Raw genomic sequence first — 27,838 nt, 5'->3', positions numbered from 1 at the left:
TCCATAAGGTTTTGCATTTGCTAGAGGCAAACAGCAACAACAAAACAGCTTTGAGTTTCCCAGTAATCATAGTAAAAAAGGAAAATTAGCTGGGTGTGCTGGCTCACACCTGTAATCCCAACATTTTGGGAGGCTAAGGCAGGCAGATCACTTGAGGTCAGGAACTCGAGACCAGCCTGGCCAACATGATGAAACCCTGTCTCTACCAAAAAATACAAAAGTTAGCCAGGCATGGTGGTAATGCCTATAACCCCAGCTACTTGGGAGGCTGAAGTGGGAGAATCGCTTGAACCACTTAAGGTGGGAGGCAGAGGTTGCAATGAGCCAAGATCTCACCACTGCACTCCAGCCTGGGTGACAGAGTGAGACCCTGTCTTAAAAAAAAAAAAAAAAAAAAGAAGGAAAATTGTAAAATCACTTAAGAGATTCACAGCTTTGCCTGACCTAGGGACTCAAGAAAAAAATCTTCCTTCAATAATGTGAGCTTCACTCATGTGATTTCTTTATTCACTGCTTTATTCTCAATAAAGGGAATAGCACAGTGTCTGGCATATAAGTGCTCAATACATATTTATTGACTGACTTACTCTGGCCCCTTATAAAAGAATTATGTGTTATCGAAAGTAGACTATGTCCTTCAATATATCTCTACAATAAAAACTACTGTAGAGTCAGCTAGGGATGTGCTGGTTCTTATAAACCAAATCAATGCAATCAAATGGTATAACATCAATGCTCGGTTCACTAAAGGCAATTTCGTGTGGACTACATCCACCGCTCTGGAGGTCTGGCCTGCTGACTCATCTGAGCAGGTTTTGCAAAGCTATTTTCACCCCAAAGTGAGTAGGGATGACGAGCTTCTAGGAAGAAGCTTCTTGGAGAAACTCCTGCAGAGAAACAAGAGACTTAGTTTCTGTCACCTCTTTCCACAGCTCCCTGCCAAACCTTCCCAACAGTAGAAGCTGCATCTTTTGCTACCCTCAATTAGAAAGTGGTCTTGAACCATTTTGAAAATTATTTCAGTTTTCCCCTGGGCTTTCCCCTCAGTTTCCCATGATTCATGAGTTATGAACCCACCAGATAGGACTGAAGTCAGCTCTGTCCAGTGTGCCTTGCGCTGACCACTGTCCCTCACCTCTGTCTGGAGCTCCAGCTTCTGGGAATTCCTCCCTGAAACAAGCCTGTTCTCTCCATGGGGGCCTGCCCCTGATGACTGGGTGCTTAGAGGGACCTGGTGAAAGTACCACCTCGTCCTAATGGCTCAGGAGAGATGAGCCTTGCTGTATTCTGAAATACAACATTTGAAATCCTGGAAAAGCTTCGACACTGAGGTTTTAGTAGATGATCAGAAATGCTTTAAAAATAAGTAACCAGCCCGGGCATGGTAGCTCACATCTGTAATCCCAGCACTTTGGGAGGCCGAGGCGGGCAGATCATCTGAGGTCAGGAGTTTGAGACCAGCCTGGCCAACATGGTGAAACCCCGTCTCTACTGAAAATACAAAAATTAGCTGGTGTGGTGGCAGGTGCCTGTAATTCCCAGTTACTTGGGAGGCTGAGGCAGGAGAATCACTTGAACCCGGGAGGCGGAGGTTGCAGTGAACTGAGATCATGCCACTACACTCCAGCCTGGATGATAGAGCAAGCCTCCATCTCAAAAAAAATAAAATAAAATAAGTAACCAGTCATCAAAGTCAACTGTCATGAGGAAGCAGAGAAAATGTCACATTAGTAGAAATTCCAAGAGCCATTCATATGGCTCTTCAGTAATAGAATTCTGTTTAAACAAATAAAGCAATGTCTACTGTAATACCCCCATGCCTTCAATGTCACTTCTACATCAGGTACTGCAGAATCTGATTTAAAAGCTTGCCAATTGGAAAACCTCTTTATTGGCAGAAAAAAATTAAGTTCCTTGAAATTTAGAAAACAGATCAGCTCCGGTACAGAATTTGGAATCAATCCTAGATTGAATTCCTTACAGGTTTACTTTCTGGGTCTATGTTCTTGGAAAAGATATGAAATTTCTTCAGGCCTCAGTTTTCCCCATCTGTAATACAGAGCTAACAGCTGTCTCATAGAATGGCTAGGAAAACCTGGAGAGAGCTCGGAAATAAAACCCATGTCATGGCACAGCACTGACTGGTTAGGAAATAATAATTCTGCCCCAACCCCCAGGGAAAGCCCAGGGCTAAGAGCCTCTTTTTCCTGGGGAGGAGATAAAGCCGGTTAAAAGGAGAATTCAGGATCTACAAACAGGATGCTGCATCACTTTCTTTACCCCTTTCTTGATAAGGACATTGGGGACTTGGTTTGGTGAGGTCCTTTTGCGGGGCAGGGAGGGTTCTGGTTGAGGTTTGTAAGGGAAGAAAGATGGAGAGGAGATTTCAGTGATCAGCGGAGAGGAAGAGGCCCTTCGCAGCCAGTTCACCTGTGACTTTCATCAGTCTAGACATCCACTTGGCCTTGCTATCCAAAGTGTGGTCAGTGGATCAGCTGAATTGGAGTCACCTGAGAGCTTGCTAGAACTGCGGAATCTCAGGGCCTACACCTCCTGTGTCAGAATCTGCATTTTTAACAAGACCTCTGAGTGATTGGTCCACATTCAAGTTTGGGAAGCATGGTAGCAGCCACTATAGTATTTAATGTTGAGTAAACCTCCACAATAAATAACTCAGTGTTGTCCAGGTGGGTGAACTGAGCCCCCCTGCCTTTTCTGTTGCATGAGGTTATCAGGTGCATAGTAAACGCTTCTTCTGGAGCAGCCGCTAGCCCATGCAGTGCACTTGTGAAAATTAGAGAGACAGGTCCAGAATGGCTATATTAAAAAGGCAAAAAATAACAGATGCTGGCAAGGCTTCGGAGAAAAGGGAACGCTTATTGGCAGTGATGTAGGATTTTTTCTTCTCGGTCACTTTGCAAGCCAGGGACCTCCGGCCAGCAATACCCCTCCCAGGCCCCACTTGGCCACGCTAGCATGCCCCAGCTCACCTGTGTTATAGCTTGTGCCCGCGTTGGGCCATTCCTGAGCTCTTGTACCGCACCCTATTTACACCTATCACCTGACAGGATTTGCAGGATAATTGCCCAGAACTAGAATGCTGATCCAGATTTTTACATTACCCATCCCTTCTGTTTCTTCTGAGCTGCAGCCGGAGATCACTGGTTGGTTCACAGGAATAAGCAGAGTTAGTCTAAAAGGTAGGCAAAAATTTAACTAATAAGACTAGAATTTAATAACAAGTATATGATAACTTTTAAAAAATAATTTTTCTCTCTCCAGTCGTCATTTTAGTTAAAAAAAAATGATAGGACTGAATTGTTCGCAAAATAAGCTTTAGTCTTATACTTGGCCTGATTATTTGCATCAGGTGCGGCAAGAATAATTATTTTTCACATAGGCTTTTAAAATTGGCTTTGATGGGGCCGGGCACAGTGGCTCACGCCTGTAATCCCAGCACTTTGGGAGGCCGAGGCAGGTGGATCACCTGAGGTCAGGAGTTCATGACCAGCCTGATCAAAATGGTGAAACCCCCGTCTCTACTAAAAATACAAAAAATTTAGCTAGGCATGGTGGTGGTTACCTGTAATCCCAGCTACTTGGGAGGCTGAGGCAGGAAAATCACTTGAACCCGGGAGGCGGAGGTTGCAGTGCGCCAAGATCACACCACTGCACTCCAGCTTGGGTGACAGAGTAAGACTCTGTCTCAAAAAAAAAAAAATGGCTTTGATGGAACTCTGTTCAGGAATCTCAGATAAGACCTTTTAAAGCTGAGCCCAGCCATGGGTTTGTACCCTCAAATACCTATGAGTTGGGTAAATTCCTCTTTTTTTTTTTTGAGATGGAGTCTCACTCTGTTGCCCAGGCTGGAGTGTAGTGGTACAATCTTGGCTCACTGCACTCTCCGCCTCCCGGGTTCAAGCAATTCTTCTGCCTCAGTCTCCCGAGTAGCTGGGACTACAGGCAAGTGCCACCATGCCCAGCTAATTTTTTTGTATTTTTAGTAGAGATGGGACGTCACCATTTGGGCCAGGCTGGTCTCAAACTCCTGGCCTCAAGTGATCCACCCACCTCGGCCTCCCAAAGTGCTGAGATTACAGGCATGAGCCACCGCACCCAGCCTAAATTCCTCTCTTCTTGAGGTCCCAAGATGACATGGGGCTCCTGGGACTGTTAGGAAGTGACATTCTTTACTCACCACAGGTTAGGAACCCTGTAGAGGGACTAGGTAGACAAGGTATGAGGCCGGTTTTCCCAACAGGCTTCTATTGGCTCTGCAAGTCAAGCTTGATTTTTTTAAGGGAAGCATGCCCTTTCCAGTCCAAGCCTTGGTAAAAACAACCAGTTTCTCCAACTGCATCCTGCTGCAAAACAAAATGGATTCTTGTTGATTGCACTGATGCAAATAGCTATGTTGCCATAAGTTAAGAATATTCACAGTTTCCAAATTCTAGAGAAACCAGGCAGAGAGAAACAAATAAGCCTCAAATTTTGTTCACAGGAGTATACCTTACTCAATTGTTAAAAGCTATAGATAGCTCAAAAGAAAAGTTTCCTTGGCTCTGAAAAACAAAACAAAGATCAGCAATGTTTTAAGCAAAAAAGTTTAAAAAGATTACTTCAGTTTTATGTTAGTTCAGTCCATTCAGTTAACTCTTATTGGCTTGATATTCATGAACATTTCAGCTCTTCATGAGTCCTGTATGTTTTCCTCTATTCCAGTGTTACAATATCCAAAGCTATCAGAAACCTGCATTTGAGATCAGCTGTCAAAGTCCTATAGCTGATTATAAACCATAGTTTGAAGAGGATCAAAACAAAGCAACAATTGTCTGTGAATGACAAAATGTCTTTGGGTAGTCACAGTCAAAAATATGATTGACAAAGGAATTTGCTTATTTCTGTGATTTGCAATAATATAACCTTAATCATGATTGATAACATATACTCAGATATTAGAATTTTAGAAATCCTATACAATTTTGGGACATATATTAATATTATTCACTGAAATATAACCTGAAGGTTAAACCTTATTTTTATTTTGGCAATCCCAAATAAATAAACATGTCAAATAATCCTGTTTACCTCTCTTTCGGATGCTCCAGGGGCCCTCTGTAGCATCCAAAAGTAAGGATTTAGAAAAGACAATTTTGAAGCTGAAATTTGATTTTGGGAGGCCTATCAAACATGCTAAATGTTCAAAACACTTGATAGTTTGAAATAAAATTCCAGGTTACCACAAGTCATTTAGCCAAAATGATGACTCAATAATTTTTTAAAAGGCAAAAACCTTTCATTATCCTTTACTATTACATGAAAATCTTGTTCAAAAGAGAGAAAATCTAATTTCGCCCTTGCATTAGTCTGCTATTAATGTCAACCACAATTTTTTAATGAAACCTTATAAATAATTCTATCCAATCTTAACTAGTTTGGTCATGAGGTGAGATTCTTATAGACCTTTTATAACCCTTTATAAGTTTTTGTTAAAGAGCAGATTAGTGCCTTAAGAAAATTTTGCTGTGCTTTTATTTCAATGCTCAATTTATGGAAAAACCATATAATATCCTTTTGAATCTAGTCAATATGTTCATGCACAGAGTTTCTCTTACAAGATTAATTTTTACAAACCTTCCACAACTTGGTTAAGCCTTTAGCTTTATCTTATTTAATTTAAAACAATCTTTTAACCCTTTAAACTACACAAAAATTTACATTTTCATGCCTTCTTATAATTTTTACTAAAAACATGTTTTACTTTTCTTACACACCTTGCATGTAAATCTGTTTTGAGTAGTCTCAATTACATGTTATAATGGTAACTCTTACCAATTTTTAATTTTAATGTAAAACCTGGTAAGTTATTTTAATTATGTGCTAGGTGCAGCTAAGGTCTGACACTTCCCAGCATAATTAGGGGCATAGTTAACGCCATATGTCCCCAGGCCTTACCAAACTGTAAAGCAGGCAAGTTGAACAAATTTTCAAAAGCCAAAGAAGCAGTTTATAACCTTAAAACATTTAGCAAACCTAGTGTCTGACCTGCATAATCTACACCATATATTTACATTTTGAAGACATTTGTATTTTACCAATTATCTTTAAAGCTGTTTTTATTTCTCAAATATGAAAGTCACATGAACTAAAAGGCATTACAGCTTTTATTTTGTTTCTTCAAAAAAAATTGATCTAAGTGCTTATTTCTTTAGGCCAATCAGTTAGAGCTCTTTTTTATAAACATCACATATACAACACATATGTAATTACACAGGCAGACAGAAGAAGATCCAGTAGTTGTAGGATTTTTCATTTACCAATCTACTAATTGGATTACTGGCTTCAGGGTGGAGCCCTTAAACAAACAGGGCTAGGAAAACATGCAGTTTCTAGGGCCTAATAAACAGGCATAGCTGGATGACAAAAACAGATTTTGAGAGGGATATATCTGCTTTTAATTCCTGGGGTTTCATGAGGAAAAAGGAGGTCTTTTTTCCTAAACAGAGTCCGTGGCACCTTCTCTGTTTTTCCCAAGGAGTCCCATGCTCTCAGAAGTTCCCTTAGGGCCTCTTATGTGTGCATTGAGTGGCAAGACAAAATGGAGAAAAATAATTCAGTCAACTGAGGAGAAAAAACATCTTCCAGCAACACAAGATCCAATAAGAGAAAAAAAAATGAAGATCTTTTAAATATACCTATAGCTTGGATATCTACTTTTAGTTAAGCTGGTTTTTAACCATAACATTCTTTAAGAAAATACTTTTAAATCCTTTGTTACCCGACTTTAGCCAAGTGGCCAATATTTCTGGCTTTTGAACTTTACCAAAAGTAACCTCACAGGTGAAACCAACAAGCCTCAACTAAGGTTATGACTTAACTACGAGCATACAAGGTATTTTCAAATAGGTGGTAAGCAGTTTTCACAAAATCTGAAATCTTTAAAGGTAGCTCAGAGAAAGGAAGATTTAAGAAAGGAAGTTAGAAGTTGTTCTTCGAGGGGAGATATTAACTAGAAAGTACTCATTCCCATTGTAAAATGGCAGAGACCAAAAGAAAGTACTGCCACATGGTTACAAGGTCAAGCTCCCAAGGACATAAAACAAGATGGAGAACCCACCTAGTTTTTTTTTCAAAACTTTACAGTGATCTTTACCATTCCTTTACCAGTTTGCACAGGGAGAGAAAGGTCAGAAGTACGACTGGTTAAAAAAACCTTTACCCTTTGCCGGCATGTCAGGTTTCTGGGTTCCCTACCCCCAAGTTCAATTTTAAGCCAAGCAGTTTAAGGTTTGGGGAAATTAGCTTTTCCCTGTTTGGGGAATGCATCCGAGGGGAGTGTCCTGTGGTACAGGGACACGATTACCTATCCACAAAGAGAGGACAGAGGAAGAAAAGGAAAAAAAATAAAAGTTCTTTTTTGCAAAGGAGTCCCAGTGATTCAGGGGGCATTTGAGAGAAATACAGACTGAAGATGATTGCTTACCCATTTTAAAAGGTGGGGAGGACTGTCCCTTAGTTCCTTTCTCTTCCCAGCAAATATCAGGGTATGTGAGGGTCAGAAAGAAAAGACATTCCCCTTCTTTCTTCCATCCTTATATCCCGAGTCCTGGTGACCTCAGCAGGGTGACACCCATGGGTGCCAATGCAGCTTTCACCCATGTTAACAGGAGGCCCAGGTGGTAGGAATTATCCACACTCACCCACGCACTACCTGTACACCATGCTGTCGGTAACCTTTGAGTTTCCCAGACCTCATTTATGCCATGGATACTAGCATGACCTCTATCCACGAAATGGAGGGGGGGGGGCACCTAATCAGCAGGAATTAGTCATGCTCACCTGCGCTGTTCCCCTTGACTTCTGTTGTTGTCTGCCTCTGGATCCCTCAGATCTAGCTTTTCTTTCTAGGGCTTCAACCTGAAGCTTGGAATTGAGTTTGGGACAAAAAGGTGTCTCAGGAGGATGCACAGACTCATTAAGTTAGGGAGTCCCATGAATTGGGTCCTGGCCTAGTAAGACACCTTTCAAAAGGAAAAAAACCTCTCACACAGAAAAGCTCCCTGTATTTGCAGGGCTATGTGAACTCCTGACATGGTGGAGAAAAGAAAAAAAAAAAGCTCAAGTGCAGGGGGGGAAGGTGCCTGGGGAAAAAAGCCTCTTGATCTATGAAAATGGGTTCCTTCAGTAGGGGAAAAACTCTTGGATCACTGTACCCTCCTTGCCAGGCAGAAACCACATTGTTCTGAATTGCATATCTGATGGCTAGGCCAAATGCTCATTCTACCTAGTAATATCTCTCCAATATGCAACACCGTTAACATTATAAAAGAAGAAATAGGCACCGTGACAGCCCCCAGAAAAGAAGAAAAATAACATAGAAAAGACTGCTGGATTGGAACGAGGCCAACATTCCCAAACCCCGAGAGCTATTGGCTGGGGGGTTGGGGTCCTCTCCAGCACCCTGTCCTCTGTAGCCAGGCCATTCATTCTTAATGGGCTCGCCAGAGGTTCAGCGCTTCATCTGCCTTCAGAAAAAAGTCTGAGGACAAGAATCCTCAGAAAAAAGTGAAGAGTCTAGGTCTACATTTATTCGCTCTTCAGGTATCCCAGACAAGCCCCCAAAATAATGTAGGATTTTTCTTCTTGGTCGCTTTGCAAGCCAGGGACCTCCATTCTGGGCCCTGTTTGGACACTCTGGCATGCCTCAGCTCACCTGTGTTATAGCTTGTACCCATGTTCAGTGATTCCCAAGCTCTTGTACCACACCCAAGAAGAATGAGAATATGCTCGACATTGAAGGGTGAGGAGGGCAGAGAATTTTATTTATTTATTTATTTATTTGAGATAGAGTCTCGCACTGTTGCTGAGGCTGGAATGCAGTGGCACAATCTCGGTTCACTGCAACCTCTGCCTCCCGGGTTCAAGCGATTCTCCTGCCTCAGCCTCCCAAGTAGCTGGGATTGCAGGCAACTGCCATGATGCCCAGCTAATTTTTTGTATTTTTTTTTAGTAGAGATGGGGTTTCACCATGTTGGCCAGGCTGGTCTTTAACTCCTGACCTCATGATCTGCCCACCTCAGCCTCCCAAAATGCCAGCAGCAGAGAATTTTATTAAGTGATGAAACAGCTTTCAGCAGAGAGAGGATGTGGGGGTGGGCACCCTACACAAAGGCAGGAAAGTCCCCAGTGTGGCTGGGTCCGGGGCTTTTTATGGACTCAGAGTGGGAAGTATGTGCTGATTGGTTTTGAGTATGCAAAAAGAATGGTTAAAGTGAAGGCACCACTCAAAGGTGGGCATGATTGTGTAGAACACCAATTAGGAAAGGGTAGGTATATGTAAAATAGGTTAAGGGTGAAGATCAACTAGAAGAAAGTACGCCAAATAAGAAGACAAGTTCTCAATCTGGTCCAAGGATTTAACCTGTAGCTTGGCTTTCAGGCTTTAAAATGCCTTTGGCTTGGAGGTGGGGTTTCACCAAAGACCCAACCCTCTCTGCCTAGGCATTTGGCTGCCTCCTGCTACTCTCAGTGGGAGTGTAAATTAGTTCAGCCACTCTGGAAAGCAGTTTGGAGCTTTCTCGAGCAACTTAAAACAGAACTACCATTTGACCCAGCAATCCTATTACTTGGTATATATCCTAAGGAAAATAAACCATTCTACCAAAAAGACACATGCACTCATATGTTTCATCAAAGCACTAAGCAAAGATAAGGAATCAACCTAGGAACCTATCAACAGTGGATTGGTTAAAGAAAATGTGGTGCATGTACACCATGGAACACTACACAGCCATAAAAATACACAATCATGTCTTTTCCAGCAATATGGAAGCAGCTGGAAGTGATTATCTTAAGTGAATTAATGTAAGAACAGAAAACCAAATACTGATGCTCTCACAAGTGGAAGCTAAATACTGGGCACATATAGACATAAAGATGGCAACAGTAGATACTAGGGACTACTATGAGGGGAGAGAAAGAGGGAGACAAGGGTTGAAAAACTACCTATTGGTTACTATGCTCACTACCTAGGTGATGGGATCATTCATACCCCAAAGCTCAGCATCACACAATGTACCGTACCCATGTAACAAACCTACATGTACCCCCTGAATCTAAAATAAAACTTGAAATTAAAAAAGAATGGACCGGGCACGGTGGCTCACACCTGTAATCTCAACACTTTGGGAGGCCAAGTCAGGTGGATCACTTGAGGTCAAGAGTTTGAGACCAGCCTGGCCAACATGGTGAAACCCTGTCTCTACCAAAAATACAAAAAATTAGCCAGGTGTGATGGCAGGCGCCTATAGTCGCAGCTACTGAGGGGGCTGAGGTGGAAGAATCGCTTGGACCTGGGAGGCGGAGGTTGCAGTGAGCCAAGATCACACCACTGCACTCCAGCCTGGGCAACAGAGTGAAATTCAATCTAAATAATAATAACAATAATTACATTATAATAATATAAAATAACAAATTACTTCATAATACTTTAAAAGAGAGAGAGATGTGTCTCCCTCCTCTCTCCTATGCAGCTCCTCACCAGGGTACACAGCCAGAGGGCAGATGCAGGATGGATTTCAGTGGCATTCACTGCAACACTGGTGATTTGTTGCCAGATATAACCTGTACAACTGTATGAGGGCCTGTAAAAATAAGTAAAATAATGCTTAAAAATTCCCCAAAATTAGTCCACCACCTTAAACCTCCACATGTACCAAAAGCAGCAGAAATAGCTGCTTTGCTTGCATTAGCCAGAAAGAAAAAGAAATTATAGCCACACTTCATTACAGTAGCAACACATTGTGACACTGGTTCTCTATGAAGAAAGACAAGCGCTCTGGGCACGTCGTGAGTCTCACAGTGTACATTGCCACACACAGAAGCAAATTCTATTCTAGGCAATGTTATCTCTTATCCGTGTAACTTATAAACTCTTATGCAGAGACATGCAATTTTCCACAGGTGATCTCTGTGCTTATGTGTGTAATTTCTATGGTGTACTGGTGAGTGAAGTGGAATGTACAATTTCATACAGATATCATTTGGCGTCACAGGATTAAAAACCCAACAGGGGAAAACACTGAATAAAGAAAGTAGCTCTCAATCTAGTTGGTTTCATTCCGCGTCTTCTCAGTTCTATTATTAATCTCTTTCCCCCTTTCATCTTCTATCGCAGTTGCTGAATTCTGAATTCCCAAAGTTTTTTGTTTGTTTGTTTTTTTGGAGACAGTCTTGCTCTGTCACCCAGGCTGGACTGCAGTGGTGGGATCCTGGCTCACTGCAACCTCCGCCTCCCAGGTTCAGGCGATTCTCCTGCCTCAGCCTCCCAAGTACCTGGGACTAGAGGTACGCGCCACCACGCCCAACTCATTTTTGTATTTTTAGTAGAGACGGGGTTTCACCATGTTGGCCAGGCTGGTCTTGAACTCCTGACCTCAGGTGATTCGCCCGCCTCGGCCTCCCAAAGTGCTGGGATTACAGGCGTGAGTCACCGCACCCAGCCGTATTCCCAAAATTTTATGTCAACTCTTTATACTTTGGCTCAGATCTTGCCTAATTACATGCTGAAAAGTTAGATGCGATTTTGGTTCAAAATGTAACATCTCATTAGTTTTCAGACGATATATCTTCGTCCTTCTACAGGTTTCTCTTTTCTCAGTCACAACATTACATGTTCAAAGGAACAACCTTTCAGCTCAAGTACAGTTTCTGCCACATCCATTTCTAGAGCACAAAATGTTTTGTTGATTTCGTGCACTGTTTCTTTGCTTTGCCTTGTTAGCTGTCAATTTTTATGCACAATTTTATTGTTAGGACACAACTTATTATGCAGGAAAGTCTCTTCTGCAAATCCATGCCCCACTTACAGTTTTTGGAGACAATCTGCATTGTAATGCCACAGGTCAAATTCCAATTCAACAAATAACCTAAACCCCTAGCCTTTCTATGAAAATGTTGTTTTCTTAATCTCCAGCCAGTGTTCCATTTGTCATTTATTTCAGGATCTAATTGGCTTGATGAAATTTTTATGCAGCATAAGAAATTAGGAATTTATTGTAGTGAGATACTGTTTTGATTTTTATGACAAGCACCTGGGTTCACCCAGATTTTTTTCCCATCATTATTTTAATGATAGATATTTTGTTTCTTTTATCCCCAGTATCTCATCTGCCTAGAACAAGGAGACTGGTGTGATTTTGACCTGTCATTGTAGTTCATCATTGTATACTCATCATAGTGAGCCATGCAAATGTATAACCATTGCCACTGCCTGGACTCTGTGCCCGAAGAATGCAAATTTGATGTACGACATCATGACATGTGGTGTTGTGCTTGGCAGAATGGCAGCACCAACGAAGCAGGAACAGTAGTCACTGATGACAGAAGGAAGCGCTCTCCTACTGGTGAAAATTAATTCTTCTCAGTTAACATGCATGGCACTGCTCTGGAAGCTTTTGGATCTCTGGCTTGTTTAGCTCTGTCCACAATAATGTGGAAGCCACAACATCTTTACATATTTGGAGCATTTTTGCTGGTGTCACCAGATCACGGCTCTTGGGTATCCATTTCTCAAATGTGGCCCTTCTGCATAGAGTGCTGTGTTGGAGAGGAACCTAAGAGAGGTGGTGGCAGTTGGTATGTTTTGGCTGAATGGCATTGTTTCTTAAACAGCTGGATTTGGCCAGCCATCATGGCCATCAGTTTGGTGTTTACGGCCCTTATGAAGCTCCCATTTCACTCAAGAAGGCAATCGTTTACTTATGTAGTGCTGGAAACCCTTAGAAATATGTGCTCAATAGTTGCAGATGTACCCACAGCTTTCCCCTGGTCCCAGCCTGGGTCAGCAATCTTTTACATCCTTTTAAATAACCCACACTGCAATCCCCCAATAGAATATTATCCATCTGGTTATTTATGGCAAAGTGCTGAATATGCACTGTGTTTACTTGGGCTCACATTTAGTCTAATCCCATGGTTCCTCCTGATTCAAAGTCTTGATTTACCTACAAGACCTCCCACATCACTGATTCTTGCTGTCAGAGGAAGGCGGATAATGTCATCAGCTTGCATGGTTTACTTCCAAAGCAACTTGCAGATACTAGTCCTTATATCTCCCACGAGAGAAGGATGGAAATTTTAAGAAGACTGAACATGTGGTACTAATTTTGCCCATAAATAACTAGGTCCAGCAGAATTTTAGCAACTTTATTTCAGTGTCTCCCAAGGACTACTGAATGCCTAAACACTGCTCAGAGAACAGAGAACTAAGAAAAGAAGATCTTCTCTCTATCCTCCCACATCCAATCATTCTCCTCCCCATTTCTCCCACAGAAATGCCACCTGATTGGCAGCAAATAAGCAGGTAAGCCTCATGGGCAACGTTAGACATACATAAACATGCCAAATAACATACATAAACAACTGAGATACATAAACTGACCTAGTCCAATGGTACTGCAAGCCAATGACAGCAAAAGGAATGCTGAGTCCACAATCAGGAGCTTCTTTCTGCCCTTGAGTTCTGTGTTTATTCTCCAGAGTCACAGTCTCTTTCAAGTGGTCCAAAGACCTTCTTAAAGTGAAATTTAAACACTCCCTGTCCTCCCATAAATCACTATGTCCAAGGTTGGGTACTGACAGCCTGTTGGAAACACCCTCCAGCTGATTCTGGTGCACACTTAAGTTGAGGAATCACCGTCTGTGGCAGCAGCACACACCTTGACTCAGCCTTTCATGGTCTTTTCCCCGATTTGGAAAGTCCACTGGTCCCATGCCAATCTCTATCCAAAGAAAGCCTCATCCAGGGAGACTTACAGAATTACTACAGGAAAAAGCAAAAGCTAATGCCCAGAACTCCTTCCGGAGCTCATGTCTGAACCGCTGAGTTAGCTGATATTATAGAGATGCATGTGCTTGTCTTATTTCCTTTTGTATGGGTTCCTAAACCTCATTCATTGCTCTACTACTTTTATTCTCTTTCACCATAAACAGATTCCACTTGTCCTATTGTTTAATATTTTCTTTCATCTGACTCACTGTTCAAGACCTAATTTATGTTTATTTTAAATAAAAATTTTATACCACCACAGTAAGTTGAAACCATTATCATGTTCTAGAAATGAAAAGTAACCAAAAAATAAAACAAAAAAGTTATAACATAATAGTTTGATTATGGCCTATAAAAGGCTTAGACATATTCCTTATTTTTTTAAAGGAGGGGGAGATTAGCTTTTAGAAAGCATTAAAGACAGAATGCCCTAAACTAAAATTGAAAATCATTTCTCATTCTCCTAAAAATTACCTCATGAGTAAGTAGTAGGGTTCCTAGTCTTTAAGAAACTCTGCCCCAGATATTTAAAGTTTCTCAAAGACAAGGGTAGTGCATTATGGGAGCTATTGTGATTCAAAGGTAGACGTATTGCTGCATAACAAATCAATGTGAACATTTTCTAGTACCGTCGTGTACATCTTTAAAACCACTTCAGGACTTAGCATGAGTGCTTTGCATATGGAGTGCTCTGAACAAATATTTGTTGAGGGAATGAATGAAGGAATGTACAAACATCCTGGCTGTAAAATTGATTTTGTACCTTTTCTCAATTTAACTTCTCCATTAACCTCTAGCGGTTCAGTTCAGTGTCCCCCTAGCACAACACAAATTCTACCCTATGATTTCTTTCTCCCATGTGCTGTGTTCCAATTATACAATTCAAGTAGACAGCACCTGATTTGTATGTGATTTGATTGCGGTCAGTTTGGTCATTTATGGAGGCTGAAGTGGATTTTTTGTTTGTTTATTACACTTCCCATCTTGCATGCCAAATCATCCTTTTGGTTTACACTAGGTCATGAACCACACTGTTTATTGGAGCTACTAGTTGGCTTTTAAGTTTAGGTTTTGGTTTAGGGTTGTATGTCTAATATTAATCCTGCAGTCACTAGCTTCTCTGTACCTGAAGGTCTGTGTTTACAGCTATGAAACCTAAAGCAGTTTCACTCAACCTGGAGCTCTGACTCCAGCTCACTAAACAACTTTTTCATGTTATTTTCTTATTAACTTAATGTTAAATATTTCCATTCCTGGCTCATGAGCATTGCAAAATATGATAGCAATCCCTATGCACCCAAAACTGAGAATTCTTTTGAAATGCTTATGTAAACTGCATATGCATACAGTTTGCTTTTGTTAAGACTTTTAAAAACTCTTACTTTGCTTTGCTTTTAAGTGTATATAGACCTTCTTTTCAGAATAACTTATAATCAATTATTTTCTAAATTCAGAGTCACATGGGTACTATATTATTAGTCTGCTTGAGCTGCTCTAACAAAATACCGTGAGCTAGGTGGCTTCAACAACAGGCACTTATTTCTCACAGTTCTGAAGGCTGTGAAGTCCAAGATCAAGCTGCTCACTGATTCAGTTCCTGGTAAGAGTCCTTTTTGTAGCTTGTAGGCAGCCACCTTCTCTGTCCTCAGGTGGTAAAGAGATCTCTCTTGGTTGATCAATCGATCGGTCTCTATCAGTTGATCGATCGATCTATCTCTTTCTCCCTCCCTCCTTATAAAGCCATTAATTCCATCACGGGGGCCCACCCTCATGATCTTAGCTAACCCTAATTACCTCCCAGAGGCCCTATCTCCAAATACTACCACATTGGAGGTTAGCACTTCAACATATGAATTTGGAGGGGACACGATTCAGTCCATAGCAGGTATTGTACATGCAGTTACAATAAAAGAGAAAATACATTCTGCTTCTCATGAGGCTTGGCATTTTTACTCACCAAACAGGCAAAACCTAATAAGACTCATATTCAACATGTTTTTTGAGAAATACTAGAGGCATGAAATAGATATTTTTCCCCAAATTAAATCACAAAACACACATATAGTCTGATATAGTCATTTTCCATTTCAAATATTATTACAACCTGCTTATGGAGTACACATTGGTATCACCTATGCCAGAGGGCCAATTGTTATGACAATCAAAATCTTTAAAAGTTTTTTACTACAAATGTTCTGCTTCCACTAATGAAAAACTTGCCTATTTAGATCAACACACCATTGACTATGAAAGTTAATGGATATATAACATGAAGGGCCAAGAAAAGCCAAGAGAACCTCAAAAGAAAAAAAGTAAGAGAACTTACTTTTTTAGATATCAAGACTTGGTATAAAGCTCTCATAATTAAGAAAATATGACAGTAGAGCAGAAACAAAAAAATTGACCATGGACTAGAATAGACCAGGCAGCTCTATCACAATCTCATGTATATGTCTCAGGATCCTTGGGGTGTCACTTTGCCAGCAGGAAACCTCTGTGGCCAGTGGTGCCTTTGTCTGAGTTTTCCTTGGGCCCGCTGGGCTCATTCCACCCACTTGGCCTGGTGGGCTGTGCTCAGCTTGCACCACCAGCCCAGAGCCCACACCTGTCAAGGGCAAGCCAGGCACAGGGCAGCAATGGGTGTGTGAGTGAGCAAGTATGCAGTCTGGCTACTGCACACAGCCTAGCATGCCAGCTGTGGTGGGGTGGGCAGCTCCAGGAACTGGCATGGGTACTGGCTCCCTGCAGGGCTACAGCTGGACCAGGTATACTGCAAGCACCTTCCACTGTGGGCACCGGGTAACATGGTGGTGCCCAGAAGCTTGGAGACACCAGGAACCACAGAGCCCCAAAGAGGGTGTCACACCCCTAGCTTGGGGAGCTCCTAGGTCTGGGCTCCCCAAAGGGCTGCAGCACTTCTCTCCTATCTTCTCTTTTTCTCGTTGCCCGCAGTATGGCAAGTAGGGGGGTGTGTTTCATCCCTGTTTGTGTTATAGCTCTTCCAGGCCCGCCATTTGGTGGGTCCCAAGCTCTTGTCCCTTGTCCAGGAAGAATGAGATACACAGAAAACTGGAGGGTGAGCAAGGCGAAGAGGTGCTTTATTGAGCAACAGTATAGCTCTCAAGAGAATCAAAGTGAGTAGCTCCTATCTGCAGGAAGGACATCCCAATAGCTCTGCAGCCCTCAGAAGAGGGGAGACCCAGAATAGGTAGCTCCTATGCACAGACAGGTAATCCTGTTGTCTGTGCAGCCCTCAGTGGAAAGGAGACCCACAGTGGGTAGCTCTTCTCTACAGGCAGGTTGTCCTGTTATCTGCTCTAGCCTGGCTGAGTCCAGGGTTGTTACAGGCTTCAGAGGTGAGGAAGTATGTGCTGATTGGTCCATGGGTGGCCATGGGCAGGCCCAGAAAAAACACCGTTAAGTTCTCATTCCAGTCCACAGAACTGGCAGCCTGGCCCCCAGACTTCAGGCCATCCCTGGCTTGAAGGTGGGGTTTCACTGGGGACCTGCCCCTTTCCACCCAGGAGCCTTTCTGCTTCCGGCCACCATTCAGAGCACCCAGGCCGTTCATGCTGAGGGGCACCTGCAGGCCCATGCCAGGCTGCCCTTAGCCCCACCTCAGCCTCCCTTCCATGATCGTCAGCACCCAAAGTCCAGAAGGGGCCGAGGTAGCAGGAGGCTGGCATGTCAGTACCACCCCAAGCACCTGAACACCCAACCAGGTCATGACTGCACCCAGGCTCGGCCACAACTTTGCTCCGAAACTGGAGCAGGCGCCAGGAGCGGGGAGAGGCCAGGCAGTGGGAGCAGGTACTTCCAAGCCTGCAGAAGCACCAGGGGTCTTCCCAGGCCCCCGAGAGCACAGGGATGTCTGAGTCTGCAGCCACAGCTGGGTGGCTACAGTTGCACCCAGGAATGCAGAGCTCCTGCCCCACCACCTTGAAAGGGGGCAGGGCTCCCGTTGGCTCTGCTAAGCGTGCAGCCCTGGCTGTGCCTCCACTGCTGCAGCCAGTGTCTGCTCCAAATGGGCCGCTGCTGCCATCATATATGTGGACCCTAAGTTGTGGCAAAGTGGGCACTGCAAAAGGGTAGGACAGAGACAGCCTAAGTAGGACAGAGTTCAAGACCAGCCTGGCCAATATAGTGAGACTCCATCTCTAAAAAAAAAAAAAAAACCATGAAATGAGAGAAGATACTGCAATACGTGTAAGTAACAATGGACTTCTATCCACATTACACAAAGAATTCCATAGATCAATAAGAAAAAGGCAGGTAACCTAATAGGAAAATATGTAAAAGATTTGAATAAGCTCTTCACCAAGGAAGAAGATGAAATTGCCAATAGACATGAAGTTTCTCCATCATATTAGTAATCAGGGAGGTACAATTAAAAACAACAAAAAAGAGGGCCAGACGCAGTGGCTCACGCCTGTAATCCCAGCACTTTGGGAGGCCACGGTGAGTGGATCACCTGAGTTCAGGAGTTGAGACCAGCCTGGCCAACATGGTGAAACCCCATCTCTACTAAAACTACAAAAATTAGCTGGGTGTGGTGGCAGATGCCTATAATCCCAGCTACTCAGGAGGCTGAGGCAGGAGAATTGCTTGAACCCAGGAGGCAGAGCTTGCAGTGAGCCGAGATCACACCATTGTACTCCAGCCTGAGCGATAAGAGCGAAACTTCATCCCCCAAAAAGTAAAAATAAAAACAAAAACCACAAAGAGCTACTACACACCACCGCCAAAAATGTAAAAAATCTGGCAGTGCCAACTGTTAGTGAGAATAAGAATTCTTATACACTGCTGGTGAAAATCATAAATTGTTGCTACTTTGGAAAAAATGGTTTTGGCATTTCCTAGCAAACGTGAGAATTTTGATACCCTAAAACCCAGCAATTCTGGGTCATTCACTATTCCTTATTCACTGGGCGTATTCATTAGAGAATCTGTGGACATGTGCACCAGAATGCTTAGGCCAGAACCTTCAAAACTACATTGTTTATAAAACCCAAAGAGCAAAAATAAATACAAATGATTTATAATTATATAGTCAAGTGATGGAATATATAATGGAAAAGAATGAACTAGAGCAGCAATCTCCAACCTTTTTGGCACCAGGGACTGGTTTCATGGAAGACAATTTTTCCACAGATGAGGACAAGGTTGGTTTCAAGATGAAACTGTCCCATCTCAGATCCCTCGAATGCACAGCTCACAATAGGGTTGGCGCTCCTAGGAGAATCTAATGCTGCCGCTGACCTGACAGGAGGCAGAGCTCAGGCAGTGCTGCTTGCTCGCCCACTGCTCACCTCCTGCTGTCCAGCCCAGTTCCTAACAGGCCTCAGACCAGTACCAGTTTGCAGCCCAGAGGCTGGGAACCCCTGAACTAGAGTATAAACAAATACATGAATAAATTTTGCTATTACAGTGTTGACTAAAAGGAGTAAAACATAGAGTATTATCTCCCTCTGCCCAGAGAAACCAGCCTCCTCCTCTCCGCTCAGGGAAAAGTACCCTGTAAAGCTTCCCAGTGCCCAGTGACTCTGTCATTCTCTACCCTGCCAAAACACAAATTAATTGCCTGTGCTTCTCAAAGGGTCATAGAATTTCAGAACAAGAAGGAACCATAAGGAAAAGAGACTGAAAGATGTAAAGAGGGTATTTGAAATGACAAAACTACAAAACTAAAAAAAAAAAAAAAAAAGGTCAATTTCTGCAGGGGAAATACCCAAACACCCCACACCTTGCCCTTTCCATTCCATCTCATTAATTAACTTCTCCTGACTGGAGTTTCGCAAACTCTATTATAAAAGAAAATGTTAATGACCACCCACAGTAAGAAGTTGATTTTATGTCACAACACTGTACATACACACACAAAATTTCACAAAATAATATTTACATATTGCGTAAGATGCACTCTGATATTTTCCATTCTACTCTATTTTTAATGCTATTCTTAAGCCCAGAATTATTTTCATGGAGTATTAATGGATTATAACCTATATTTTGAAAAACAGTCTGCTCCACAATGCCTCTTTGGCCAGATGGCAAGGAGCTCTGCCTTCAATCCTGGCTCAGCCACTTAGGAGCTCTGAGGCCTTGGGAAAATTACTTAGCCTGTCGGAGTCTGTGTTCTCATCTATAATACGGGATCATTATGTTTACTAGGTTATCATAAGGGTTTAAGAAATGTATATGTAAGGAATTAGCACAGTGCCTGACACACAACGAGTGGTCAATAACCAGTGGCTTTGCTATCAGTTTATCTATTTTTGAATTATATTCTTCAACTGCATGACTTCTCTAGCATGCTATGGCTCACAGAAAGCTGCTGTGAGGGACAGTGTCCTGTCACCTCCCAGATTCCTGCCTTGGGGACACAAACTCAGAATTCAGCTGATAGATTCCAGTGGAGATTAGGGGATGAGGAAGCATGGGGAGAAGGGAGGAAGAGAGGCAGTTTTCTATCTTCCAAAGCCTGTGAGCACAGACCATTTCATCCTCCTAAGCACAGATTGAGAGGCTGCCAGAGCTACAAAGAGTCTTTAAGGTAATCAAAACAAAATTCCTAATGTGAGATCTGAAGGGAACATTTACTAGCTTGCATCAGGAAGAATGGCTTAGAACAGTGGCACCCAATTTGAGAAGGGGCAATTTTGTTTGGAGGTAAGCTTTTAAAAACCACAAACATACACACACTCACACAGGCATGACCATGCATGCGCATGCACACACACACACACACACACTCCTCTGAGTTGGCTGATAAGAGTAATCATATAGTGCAACAGGCCCATTTTACAGATAAGGAACCTAAAGTCCATAGAATGACTAGCTGAAGGTCATAAGATCTGGGCCAGGAACACAGTTCTCTTCTTAGCCAATGCCTTTCTCCCTCTGCAGCTGCCAGCTGCATACTTCCAAAGCATGCCCTAGACACCCACTGTGCCTCATGCCCCTGCATACAGTGGGGTTACATACTCGTTTTGGAAAACTACGGACACTTAACCTTCTCTTCCTATTTTTTTTTACAAGAACCAAAATTGTTCTGTTCATTTGTCTGTTTTTTGTTTTTTATTATTTTTGGTGGGGGTAGGGTCTCACTCTGTCACCCAGGCTGGGGTGTGGTGGTGCAATCATGCTTCACTGTAGCCTCAAACTCCTGGGCTCAAGCGATCCTCCCACCTTAGCCTCCTGAATAGCTGGGACCACAGGTGTGCACCACCAAACCTGAGTAATTTTTTAAATTTTTTGTAGAAATGAGGTCTCACTCTGTTGCCCACACTGGTCTTGAACTCCTGGCCTCAAGCGATCCTCCTGCCTCAGTCTCCCAAAGTGCTGGGACTACAGGTGTGAACCACCACACAAGTTTTTTGTTTTTTAAATCTGTGCAGAAAGTAACATTGATTCCATGTGATGCTAGAAGTATAACCACTCTACCAGCCTGTTTATCGGTAGCCCCAAACCATCAATTTCTCCTTTTGTGATCTTTTCTGAAGAAGCTACAGTGGCTGTGTAAAAACTGTCTGTCTTCCCATCTTTTCATTCACCTCATTTGATTCTGAAAATCAGAGAATAATCACTGAACCATTAAAACACAGTTGAATCACTGCTTGATGAGAAACCAAGTCATTTCATTGGCAGCTGGCACTGCTAGCTCCCATTTAAGCCGAGGGACACAGATAATTTAGGCCATAAAGTCTGGGCTGGCCTGATCCACTCAGTCTGCAAAAGGCAGGAGTTTCCCACATCCAGAAGGCCAAACAACAGCTCAGGCTCAATGTTTCTAAGCTTTTGTCAGTTTAAGTTAGTGCTTTAATGCAATTTTAATAGGTAGTGATTTTATTTTGTATCTAATGAAACCAGCGGAGCCTGAAAACAGACATCAGACTTTGGAAGATAATGAGTCTGTTAGCTCTGGTGCCAGCGTAGCTGAGCAAGGTACAGTACTTAAGGTGCAAAGAATAGACGGCTTCAAAAGAGGCTTTTATTAGATTCATTAGGATGGTCATCAAATGAATGATTTCATAGCAGATCTAATTAACCAAAGAATGTGCAGGAGTTGCATCTTCTTCCCGCTAATTGGGCATCTAGACGCCAAGGCGTATTCGCTACCTAGAGATACAGCACACAGATAAACTTGATAGGCTCTTTGTGGGAAAGTGTTTCATGAGGGGGGATTTTATAGCAGAATTTTGAACAACACAAGATAAAAACTTTCCAGCTTTCTGGCTCCTGATGGAGGACCAAGGATGCCTGTGAACTTATCCCTTTTCCCAGCCATGAGAAGAGGCAGCAGCAACAGCAGACATGAAACTTTGAGGACTCCCCAAAAATGGTGAGACCCAGGTTAAAGGAGAAGAGAAAAAGGCAGTGCCAGACAGCAGAGTGAAGCGTAGGGTGGAGATTTGCTCTGCCAGGTACTCAGGACTGCTCTGGAGCAAATCATCGGAATGCAGAGAAGGCATTTGGGACAAGCAGATGGCAGCTGGCAACACTGAAGCTCTCCACAGTGGAGTGAGGCTTGCTGCTGGCAAGGGGGGCTCCTGGCCACCTGCCTGGCTTGTCAATATACCAGAAGGCTGGCCTTCCACATGCCCCATCCGCTCACACAAAAGCACAAGCCTCCAATTTCAGGAAAACTCAGACCTCCACATCCGAAAGGCAAACTCATGTAAGCTACTAGGTGTGTGGAAAATGATCAATCAGAAAAAAGAAAAGAGAGCATAGCAATTTGAAAATAGGACCACAAAAGTAATTTTTTTAAAAGGGAATAATGGAAAAGACTGAAGACCCAGTTGTTCATTTTAAAGCCAGAGTTAAAGTCTCCCAAATATAGAGAAGGAAAGGGGAGGGGAGGGGAGGGGAGGGAAAAGAGAAAGAAGGAGGGAAGGGAGAGGGGAAGGGAGAAAGACAGAAAAAATATGTCAAGCATGGTGGTATGTAGCTATTGTCCCAGCCACTCCAGAAGCTGAGGTGGGAAAATTGCTTGAGTCCAGGAGTTCGAGTACAGCCTGGGCAATATAGCAAGACCCCAGTCTCTAAGAAAAATAAAGAAAACATATGGCAGAAAATTGGAGTCATGGAAAATATATTCAGAAAGTTTTACATCTATCTAATAGTAATTCTAGTAAAAGTGTACAGTTATACCTGAAGAGAAGAAATAATCAAAATAATAATAAAAGAAGTTGCAGCCCGGCACGGTGGCTCATGCCTGTAATCCCAGCAGTTTGGGAGGCCGAGGCGGGCAGATCACCTGAGGTTGGGAGTTTGAGACCAGCCTAACCAATGTGGAGAAACACCATCTCTACTAAAAATACAAAATTAGCCGGGAGTGGTGGCACATGCCTGTAATCCCAGCAACTCTGGAGGCTGAGGTAGGAGAATCGCTTCAACCCGGGAGGCAGAGGCTGCGGTGAGCTGAGATCGTGCCATTGCACTCCAGCCTGGGAAACAAGAGCGAAACTCTGTCTCAAAAAAATAAATAAATAAATAAATAAAAGAAGTTGCCACTGAACTTTCATGTGAAGAAAGATAAGAGTTTTCAGATTGAAAGGGTTCATCAAGTTCCAAACAAGATTTAAAAAAACAAAAAAAATACCCTCATCTAGATACATCCTGTTAACATTTCCTGACTCCAAGAATAAAAAGAAAATCTTAAAAGCTTCCAGAAAAAAAAAAATCAGATTATCAAACTGGAACAAAAATCCGGCTTTTTTAAAGCAGCACTGGGCTCTGGAAGACAATCACGTGATGTATTTAATCGTCCAATGGAAAGTCATTTTCTACCTAAAATTTTATGCCCTGGCAAATATTAGAGTAAAATAGAGACATTTCCAAGCAAACGAGTACCAAAGGATTTATCACCTACATCCTCCATATGAAAGAATTAAGCAAGCAAAATTAAATGAAATAAAATATATTATATATTATGTAAATCAAAGAGTGGCCATTGAATATGATCTCATAGAAGTGAAGGAAACTGGGAGAATTTAAGGGAAAATGCATTAGGCTGTCATGCTTGAAAATTTTCTCTTTAACAAGCAAAAAAATTTTTTTAAAAAAGGATTACATCTCTACTACAAGGCTCAAATCATAGTTGGCTCCACAGTGGCCAATACCTACATAATGACATCATTGCAAATACTGTTAATAGGTTTTCAGCTTTTAGAATTAACCTAAAGACAAGATGACTGCCTTAGTTATAATTACATAAACAGAATGCAGTTGTGGTAAACCATGGCATTGTAAATATACCAACCATAAACTGAGGGGTGGAGAAGAGGTCAAAAAGAGAGACAGAAGAGATGAAAGGAAGAGTGGGTTGGTAATCTACAGGAATTCCCCTGGCTGACAGTCCCCAGAAGAATTAGGCAAAATAACAGGCAACAGAGCAGTAGTATGAAGTGAGCTAACATCTTTCTTGATAGAGAAAAGTAAAAGGGTTCCACTTAAAGTTGATAAATCATGAAGTAGAGGTACAAGCATGTTACCTCGATTTAGGACAGCAAGCACCAGAAAAATTCAGGACAAAATCTATGATCAGTGGCTGCCTCTGGAGGCCCTGCTATAATAGTTGAGAGCAGAGATTTTTAATTTCCATTTTTCATGTTTTTATATGTTTGAAACTTATCGTTTTACCATAAGTACATGTTTCTTATGGAATTTTTTAAAATTAAAAAAATGGGTTTTAAGTACTGTGGTCTTCACCAGTGCTTTTCAGATGCAGTTGATAGGAACTCACTGAATTGAATAGATTCATGGCCTTCGCCAGATTACAAAACCCACTTATCTTTAAAGAACCTTCTTCAGATGGATGTGAAAGATCAAAATAAAGTCTCAGATATTTTTTTTTTCTTAAGAGAAAAAAAAAGAGTAGCTGTGTGAGAACTCTAAAATATATACACAATTAGCACAGTTCGACTACAAGCATAAGGCTCCAAAACAATGACTGTTGCCCCCGATAGTTCATGCCACTACTAAGGAAAAACATGTGCAGTGCTTTATCCTCTTTCTCTTTTCTGAGTGGTAAGCTCTTCAGGTGCTCAGTGATGATGATAATATTGATTATCATTAATGATGATGATGATTGGGATTGAATGAGAGACTGGAGAGCAGAGAGAAGCCCTAAGGAAATTCTAAACCCCTGTGGCTTCTAGGATCTTAACAACACTAAATGTCCCCAAGGCCCTTTTCATGTTTCTTTTGATGAAATCGTTGGAAACCATGTCTCTCCTGGTATCTCTACTATAACCCTGGCATCTTCATGGAGCAGGAAAAAAATGAGTTGTCTTGGCCAGGTGCAGTGCCTCACACCTGTAATCCCAATACTTTGGGAGGCTGAGGCAGGAGGATTGCTTGAGGCCAGGAGTTTGAGACCAGCCTGGGCAACACAGAGAGACTCTCTCTACAAAAAGCTTTTTAAAAATTATCCAGGAGTGGTGGCACATGCCTGTGGTCCCAGCTACTCATGAGGCAGAGGTAGGAGGATTGCTTGAGCCCAGGAGGTCAAGGCTGCAGTGAGCTGTGATTACGTCACTGCACTCCAGCCTGGGCAACAGAACAAGACCCTGTCTCAAAAAAAGAAATGAGTTGTCTTGCTATTTGTAGTGAATTATATAATTTTGTGTTGCTTCAGCGTCCATTTTGAATATAGCTTTAAGCAATTTCCCATACCAGAAGCAGGGCTTAGTCACCCTCTACAGTTTCCAGTTCTCTGCCTCCTCCCATTTCCTCAATATGGTCAGTTCAGATATCTGGCTCATATAACCCCCTCCTGGTGACCGCCTCCCCGTGGGACAGCTAGATACAACGTACTTGACTGGCTCCACTGACCAGACACAACACATGCACTGCGGAGATACGCCCCAGTGGCCTCCTCTCAGGCACAGCAGGACTCCAGGGCGTCCAGAGCCTGCCTGCTCTGAACCCACCAATTGGAACTCCCACCTGGGTAATGCCCTGGACCCCAAAAAAAGACACAGGCTCGCAGGTCACCCGCACTCTTTCGCTCCCCGCCCGCCGGTGGGCTTCCCATGTCCCAGATGGCTCCCCACTTCCTATCCGTCCTGAGAGGTGCGCCTCCCTCTTCTCTGGGCTGTGGAATGCTCTGCTTCTGTTAACTCACCTGTTTTGTTGAGAGGCCTCCTCTGTGTCTCCCCTGTCGGATGCACCTGAAACTAACTTCTTTCCTGGTCGGGGCTCTCCTAGAGAGTGGCTGTCTTGGTAGGAATGAACTGGACACAGATGGGAAAAGAGCAACGAAGGCGTCTGCCAGGATAAATACGTTTTCTGTGTGTGGGACCCCTAGTCATGGTCGGACACTTAAGCATTAGGCAGTCAGCTGGGATAAAAAAAAGATTCCATGGGCCGAGCGCGGTGGCTCACACCTGTAATTCCAGCACTTTGGGAGGCCGAGGCGGGCGGATCACGAGGCCAGGAGATCGAGACCATCCTGGCTAACACAGTGAAACCCCGTCTCTACTAAAAATACAAAAAACATTAGCCGGGCATGGAGGTGGGAGCCTGTAGTCCCAGCTACTCGGGAGGCTGAGGCAGGAGAAGGGCGAGAACCCGGGAGGCGGAGCTTGCAGTGAGCAGAGATCGTGCCGCTGCACTCCAGCCTGGGCGACAGAGCGAGACTCCGTCTCAAAAAAAAAAAAAAGATTCCATGAAAGGCACCTCATCAACACCCACGGGAACCCCATGGGGCAGGGCGAGGGTTTACAGCCACTCCGATGGCTATCAAAGGGTGTAGCTCACCTCTCCACTCTTTGTGTCCGAGCAGCCTTGTCTGCTGCTTTGACCAAGAGAATGCAGTGGAAGTGAAGTTATGCAGCCTCAGAGCCTACACCTTCACAGGCCTTGTAGTGTCCAACCTCATCCCCTCGGAACACCTGTGGCCACCATGAGAGGAAGAAGCCCAGGATGAAAGACCCAGGTGAGAGAGTCCCAGGTGTCCCAGATGAGCCCAGCCCTGGCTAACCCACCTGTTGAGACCCGCTAACAACAGCCCAGTCAACCCACAGGATTGTGAAATCATAAACCAGTGTTGCTTTAAGCCACTAAGATGTGGGGTGGTTTGTTAGCAGCCATAAATAAGTGACACAGAGCTCGGATAACACAGCCCACTAATTGTATAGCTCAGGAACTAGAGGTAAAGTGATTTATTAGGTCCTTAAAGGCAGAATTAAGATAGAGCCCCACAGACCGGGCACGGTGGCTCACGCTTGTAATCCCAACACTTTGGGAGGCCAAAGTGGGCAGATCACTTGAGTTCAGGAGTTCGAGACCAGCCTGACCAACATGGTAAAACCCCGTCTCTACTACAAATACAAAAAATTAGCTGGGCGTGGTGATGGGTGCCTGTAATCCCAGCTACTCAGGAGGCTGAGGCAGGAGAATCACTTGAACCTGGGAGGCGGAGATTGCAGTGAGCCAAGATCATGCCACTGCACTCCAGCCTGGGCGACAGAGCAAGACTGGGTCTCAAAAAAAAAAAAAAGATAAAGCCCCACAATGAAACCAGTGGCTTCTTTAGCACGGACATGGTTCTGGGGTCTTGATATAGACAGAACAATGTCTGTGCTAAAGAAGCCACTGGGTATTGTGGGGTTTGCATCCACTGTGCGCTGGAAGGATGGGCAGCTGGCTCAGGGACCAGAGCCAAGTAGGTGGGGGAGAGTTCTAGCCTGAAGCCACAGGGTCAGACCCTTCCCATTCCCTGACTTGGCAAAGTACCCAGGAGACCTCCAGGTTAGTGTATGGTGGGGGGTGGTGAGGGGTGACAGGGAAAGAGCCTGCCTAAACGTGCTGGGGGCTCCTCCACCTTGTCTGTGACCTGAGCTGAGGAGCTGAGAGGTTGACAAATGGAAGAAACATCAGAGAGAAGCCTGAGGGCTCCCTCCTGATGGCCTGAGCTTCAGATGAGAGGCTGCAGAATTGGGATGATGCTCCACAGCCATCCCCTTGTTGAGGGCAGGGTGGCCTCTAAAGCCTCACACCTGC

At 43.3% G+C, this 27,838-nt stretch overlaps 1 long non-coding RNA gene across 1 annotated transcript; it reads right to left on the bottom strand.

The window, feature by feature from the left end:
- Positions 1–498: 498 nt before the first annotated feature.
- LOC107970796 (uncharacterized) lies at positions 499–26,822 on the bottom strand. Its single transcript, XR_001713693.2, has 4 exons — positions 26,594–26,822; positions 25,959–26,101; positions 4,199–4,364; positions 499–3,193 (listed from the first exon to the last, which is right to left on the bottom strand). It is a non-coding gene; the product is annotated as an uncharacterized LOC107970796 (long non-coding RNA).
- Between the last annotated feature and the right edge of the window lie 1,016 nt (positions 26,823–27,838).

Source organism: Pan troglodytes, chromosome 2, assembly GCF_028858775.2.
Source record: "Pan troglodytes isolate AG18354 chromosome 2, NHGRI_mPanTro3-v2.0_pri, whole genome shotgun sequence".
In the NCBI taxonomy this organism is placed as follows: Eukaryota; Metazoa; Chordata; class Mammalia; order Primates; family Hominidae; genus Pan; species Pan troglodytes.
This window is presented reverse-complemented; position numbering and strand designations above follow the sequence as displayed.